A 6,818-nucleotide genomic window follows, 5' to 3' on the forward strand; every position below is an offset into this window, starting at 1 on the left:
TTTGAAATATGCCTTGCGTAATACACACGTATATTTTTTTTCTTGATCTAAATCAAAGCTAATGTATATAACATAAATGCTGCATGTGAATGATGGATACCAGACTGTTTTGAATCGGTTCACCAAAAAGATAAATGACAAGTGACTTGTGACAATATTTTGTGCCACAATTTGGTGCAAGTGAGTCATTGAATCATTAACACAGCAAAGTTGTGAAGAAACTGTACTGAAAAAAAAAAAAAAAAAAAAAAGATTTGAATTTACAGCCACTTACCTTAAAAAAAAAAAAAATAGTATTTTTTTTCAGTGTGACAGAATTAACGCTTAATGTTTATTTACTTTTAATTCCTTTAATGAAATTCAAGTGTACAATTCTAATGCGAGACTGCAGAAAATTGTGAAAATGACAACAAAACAGATCTATTTTTTTTCTCAGCTCTTGTATGTGTGTGTATATTATATATATATATATATATATATATATATATATAAAAATCACTGCTGTTCCACAGTTTAAACCTAGTACTGAGTATCTGATAAATTTAGCATTCAGAGCTTGTAGAGTGCAAACAAACAGCTCTCCGTGTAAAACCTGTTGACAGGTGAAGATCAGCAAACCTGGGTCTCACACATTTAACATCTTCATTGAGAAATCACGATCCTCCATTCTAGACTAAAGAGAGAGAGAGGAAAGGCTTGATTATTCACCGTCTGACAGATGAATTGAATAAAATACAGTTTGGGTTTCAAAGCCCAGGGTTAGAGTACACAGTGTGATTGTATTACCTTTAATATGAACTACAGATCTGGATGTGGTACTGGAACAGAAGTTCAGGTCAGTTGTCCAGCAGAGCCGTGACCCTCAGATGGGGGGCGTGGCCAATGGGGCGATCTGGGATCCGTCAACACCTCTGTTCCCCAAACAGGCTTCTCCTGCCCGGAGCCTCTGGAGCGGCACCACATGGAAAGTAAGTGCAGAGTGGAAACTGGCTGCCAAAAAGTCCAAGCTCTGCACCTCTTCCAGATTAGCATTCCTTCCATCTGACACATGTGCTGTGAAGCAGATTATCATCTAAGTGGACAAAGCACAATTTAGAGAAAGGTGGAAACCTCAAAGGCAGGGTGAGGAGGTACCTTATAACAACACCATTCACGGAGGGTAATTGCACCATGGGAAAATGAGGCAGTTATGTGATTTGGGAAATGGACACCGGGAGTTTGTGGAATGTAAATATTACACGTCAGCGTAGTTGAGACTTGGGTTGGGAAACCATTATTTCAGAAATACTTTGATTCCACAAACAGTTCTGGAACGTCTGCGTTCTTCCACCGATAAGAACGTAACAACATTCTAAACTATCAGAATAAAAATAAATAAATAAAAAACTGCAACTTTGTCACAATTCTGACTTCCGAGTTTAAATCTTGCAATTCTGAGTTTATATCTCGTAATTCTGACTTTTTTCTTCTGAATTCCGATTTTCTACGTCACAATTCTGCCTCTTTTTTTTTTTTTGTTTCCACCACAGATTAAAAAAAAAAAAAAAAAAGTTAATTTCTTGCAATTATGTGTTCATATCATATCAATTCTTCATTTATATCTGAACAATTCTGCATTTTCTTGCAATTCTGCCTTTTTTTCCCTCAGAATTGGAAGAAAAAGATCCAAATTGTTAGACATAAACTAGAAATTGCGAGGAAAAAAAGTCTAAATTGTGAGATAAGAAGTTGCAGTTACCTTTTTTATAATCAAACATCCATCTGTGTATTCAGACTGAATCCTCTGCAAATGAATCATTCATCCTTTTGAACCAATTCCATTCAATGAATCTGTTGGTCCAGACTGATTCGTTTACGAATCTGACTTGATGGCTTCAGTAGACTTGGAAAACGGTGCACAGATTTTATGGAAATCTTTTATTATGTCTTAATGGTGCTTTTCAGCCTTGTGCTTTGTTCGTTTGACAAAAACAGCATGAAGATTCCCCACAGCAAAAAGACCCATTTATATGGCTCGAGTAAATGATGACAGAATTTTCATTCAGTGAGACCTACTCCCTTTTAAGACATCAAGTTTAAAAGACACTGATGTGTGTTCATTTCCTCACCTGATGTTACCCCATGAGGAGCAGACGGTGAGGAGCCGTCTTCATTACGGTCATCTATCCCTGCAGTTAAATCATAAAATGCCTGAGCTGCAGTCTGGCTCCGGCGCTGGATGAGGAGGAGCGGAGCGAGTGTGGGAGAGGATGAGGGAAGAGCTGACACTGGACACCCTGCTCTACAAACAGCTGGAAGTGAGAAAGAGACGTGACAAAAAAAGAAAAGGAAAAGGACAGAAAGTCCAGCTCTATTTTAGTATCATTGATGTACTTTTACAGTGTTTGTTAATACAGGTTTTATGAAGCAGACAAAGACTTCTTAAGACCTTTTTGAGACCAAGTAAAGAAAATGTATGGAATAAACTAAACACAATTTGTCAAAATGTCTAGGAAGCACACAAGTTGCATTAGCAACGCTTCAAAATTTGACAATACAACTTCCAAGAGATTTGTATTCATTTTTTGGAAATAACTTTCACTGCACCTTCTGATCAGACCGCAAAAAAGTATTGTCCTTCATCTGCGTTTTTGTCTTGCTTTCCAGTGCAAATGTCTAAAGAGTCTTAAATCAAGATACATTTACTTCAGAAGAAAAATTACTTGAGGTAAGTCAAGAACAAACTCAGAATGGGCTCAGAAAAAAGTTTTCACACCCCATTGACATTTGTTCTTGTTTCAAGCATTAATTCATTTAATTTTGTTCAGTTTCTCAAAAAACAAGAATTTGTGTAAGACTTTTGGTTCAGATTTAAGGCCTTAACTTGTAGAAGGAGACCACAAGACCCAAAGAGACCCTGTAATATTAAGATTAAAAAGAATTTCGATTTTTTAAAATATTTTTAATTTCAGTAAAAGTTTTAGTAACATTATTGTGTCGTTGTTTTTGTATTTTTTAGGGGCCAGGCACCTATTGTATCCATTAGTTGTCTTCTTCTTGGCAGCCCATAGAATCGCTTGCGGGAAAGTTATGAAATTTGGCACACAAATAGTCTCAATATTAGCTATAGCAAATTTGGAGGCTCTACCTCAAACTCTCTAATGTCACCAACAGGCCAAATTTGCACTCATGTTTCTGCTAATGACTTTTGAACCGTAAGGCCTAGAAGCAAAATCCGTGCAAAAATCTTCGCAACACTTTAGCGGATTCAGACCAAACTTGACCTGACTCAAACCTGAGAGAACATGAGTAGTTTTGCCACAGCATCACCAACTGGTCAAAATTTGACATTTTTGTTTATAATCAGTTTGACCAAAAATCATAAGAATTAGATCTCTTTAGATTCGGAGTGGCATACTGAATCAAACAATACAAAATTTTCCAACATAGGCTCATTGGAAATACGTACCTCTACCTACATTTCTGCAAAACTCAAAAAAACATACTTATACATACGAATCGCTGCAGTTTCCAGTTGCAATGAACACTAGAGGCAGTAAAACTTGTATTCCTTTTCACACAAAGTATGATTTGCAGGTCCACAATTTCGATTAATAAAGCCTAATTTTCAAATAATTACTTGAGGAATATTATGTTATGAATTCAAAACAATTTTAACATGCTGTGAGACTTTAAAACTGATGCATTTGAATGTTAGGGTCACATATCCAGCTTCATATGCAGTTTTCTAACGCAGTAGGTTTGCTCCGTAGCTCACGCGATGAAGAGCTTCAGTACGAACCCCGTGAAACTACAGTTCAACAAAACAGCTCAAATCCGCATAAGGAATTTTAAAATGGCACGGCTGCATCAACAAATGCATTTTTATATCAACACTATCGAGTAGGTTTAGGGTTGGGTTTGGTGTAGAGGATATTTCCAACATGATAGAGCATTCAATTTTAGCGACACTCATCGGATATTTGAATTATGAACCACCACAACGCGTACCTGAAGCAACGTAATAAAAACACAGCAATACATACCTATATCAACGTAACAAAAACGTGTCAGGGTCACGTATTGAACCCATGTTTTAGCGCCACTCACTGGACGTTTCACTTTGAAACTGCCGTGATACGTGCAGTAAGGTACGCAACAACGGTGCTGCAGAAATGTATTTAGAGGCGCGTATTTCGAATGAGCCTGGGTTGAAATTTTCCTATGTCAGCCATTTTGAGCATGGATCATTTCAGTAAAATCCAGTGGACCATTTGTAGTAAAATGCTATATTTTTCAAATGCTTTAGTGTGCTGTTATGAATATTATAGAATCACTTGTAGGAAATGTATTAAATATGGCACACGTATAGAGGACAGTCTCATCATTAACCACAGCAAATTTGGAGTATCTAACTCAAACTCTTGCACTCATGTTTATGCTAATAAATTTTGAACCGGAAGGTCTAAAAGCAAAATTCATTTTTTCCCTCTGATTCCTTTGCTCATACCAAGTCTTACATTTGTAAGTCAAAAATTACATTTCAATTTTGCAATTTTGAATTTTCCAGAAAACTACCTGAAACTCGTCCCAGATGGTTTGTCCAATTTTCACCAAAATTGGCTCAGATCATCTTTAGCGCATTCTGGCAAAAAGTTAACAAAAGCTTTTTGATATACCAAACCAATATACCAAAAATCAGAAGATTGTCTCGTTAAATTCAGAATGGCTTACCGAATCAAACGATACCTATAATTTCCTATATCAGCCCTTTTGGGTTCAGCTTCAACCCTAATCAAACAAACCTGAACCAGCTAATCAAGGTGTTCAGGGCTACCTAATTACAGACAGGTGTGTTGAAGTTGACAGACGAGTTTCCTAATCGGAAATTGGACGTGAACGGCCTCTCAAGTCATATTTACTACTGGGAAATTCTGAAATAATTTTGATACCCGAGTTGGGCAGGTCATAAACTTTAAACATGGTGGAGGGAACAACCATTGCTGCTGTCAATGCTGTTCTCACAACAACTATCCCTTTGTTTTGTTGCTAAAGTAGTGTATTTATAGGCTAGATATGAACGATCATGCGAAGCACACTGTATGTTTTATAAGCAGTGAAATAAGCATGTATTTGACCGAAATTCCAGAATTGTCAGCGAACTGCATGTATAGCATGGTGAATGTTTGTGATTGTCAACCAATGGGATGCTACATTTTATTCTTTCAGACATTAAAGCACTTGAATACGACAAGCTTGTAATCACGACTTCATAAGTGGGAAATAGGAAATTTCCGATAGCACGTGAAGGAAGCATTAGTCTGCGGGAAGGTAGAACCCTGGTCTTTACTGAGTAATTAAAGACAGCTCCTTAGCTTTTCATTTTACCTCTGTTGTGCTTGGCCCGTTAATTGCTGCTTGCAGCTATATTTATTACTGTTATTTTAAAAATAAGACTGTAGTTTTTTTTTAAAGGGATAGTTCACCCAAAATGAAATAATTTTTTATGGTTATAGTTTTAGTTTAATAACCCTGCTTCACACAGCAGCATGTTCTTGTTTTATAGTGTTGATTTTCCAATTAAAAAATGTGTACTTGTCTTGTTTATAAAAGTACTGATGTTTACGCATAATTTGAAGGTGAAATGTGAAATTGGTGCTACTATAGCATCACCAAAGGAAATTATTTTTGCATTTTCAAACAAGTTTCCTTAACACTCCCTACTCTGTGACAAACACTCGATGTGGGCCAGTATGCACCAGTAATGGCCGTTCCTTGCTATTCTATTAACAGCAATTATTCTTGCATAATGGCAGGTCTTTTAACGTGCTGGTTCTCTCTCATCAGAAGAACCCCCAAACAACTAACCTGACACCCCTCATTAACGCCATGAATGAGCGAGCTACTGTGAACATCCCTGAAAAACTGTTGATCATCAAGACCCAATTTAGCATTTCTGCATGATTCAGAAAAATTGTCTAGTGTGCAAGATGTTTTCAGAGCAACTGATGCAGCACTTAATACGCTACTGAATAGAACAGGATGTTACATAAGTTTTGGAATGCAGCTGAATTTAACAAGCCTCACTGGCGAGTAAGAAATGGCCTCCCATTGCCAAAACATTCTGAATATACAGTTTATATGGCGGAATGACAGTGAGCATATATAAGTAATGCAAATAAAGTTTTGTTTAGAAACTATTTGCTTTCGACTCTCCAGCTCTTTCTCCAACGCTCAAGCTGAGTGTGTTTTAGTGTTGCTGTACTGAAGCAAAATATGGAAATCAAACACACTGGGATGTTTTTAAATGAACTGACTGTGCAAAATCCAGCTGACTGGGAAAACTGAGAACTGCATGCACAATAATACTGTCATGCGTTGAGGAAATTGTTTAGAGGAAATGTATTTTTCTCGTGATCTGCTCACTAAGGCTACATTTATTTGATTCTGTAAAATGTAATTTATTGCCGAGATCAAAGCTGAATTTTCAGCATCATTACTCCAGTCTTCAGTGTCACATGATTCTTCAGAAATCATTCTGATATGCTGATTTGCTAATCAAGAAACATTTCTGATTATTATCAATGTTGAAAACAGCTGTGCTGCTACATATTTTTGTAGAAACGGATAAATTTTATTTTTTTGAATTCTTTTGACGAATATAAAGTTCAAAAGAACAGCATTAATTTGAAATGGGATTTTGTAACAAATGCATTTACTGTCACTTTTGATCAATTTAATTAATTCTTGCTAATTAAAAGTATTCATTTATTTAAAAACAACAAAAAAAGTTGTGTAGGAACTTCTTCAATAATGAATAAAAGCACCCGCAATGTACA

At 36.4% G+C, this 6,818-nt stretch overlaps 1 long non-coding RNA gene across 2 annotated transcripts; it reads right to left on the reverse strand.

The window, feature by feature from the left end:
* Nucleotides 1–486: 486 nt before the first annotated feature.
* On the reverse strand, nt 487–4,780 carry LOC131522239 (uncharacterized). Of its 2 annotated transcripts, XR_009266480.1 has the most exons (5): nt 4,714–4,780; nt 4,558–4,624; nt 2,109–2,291; nt 787–1,072; nt 487–673 (listed from the first exon to the last, which is right to left on the reverse strand). It is a non-coding gene; the product is annotated as an uncharacterized LOC131522239 (long non-coding RNA). The 2 variants fall into 2 exon arrangements; XR_009266479.1 differs by lacking the exon at nt 4,714–4,780 and having other exon boundaries at nt 4,558–4,697.
* Nucleotides 4,781–6,818: the final 2,038 nt, after the last annotated feature.

This window comes from Onychostoma macrolepis, chromosome 16 (genome assembly GCF_012432095.1).
Source record: "Onychostoma macrolepis isolate SWU-2019 chromosome 16, ASM1243209v1, whole genome shotgun sequence".
NCBI classification, from domain to species: Eukaryota; Metazoa; Chordata; class Actinopteri; order Cypriniformes; family Cyprinidae; genus Onychostoma; species Onychostoma macrolepis.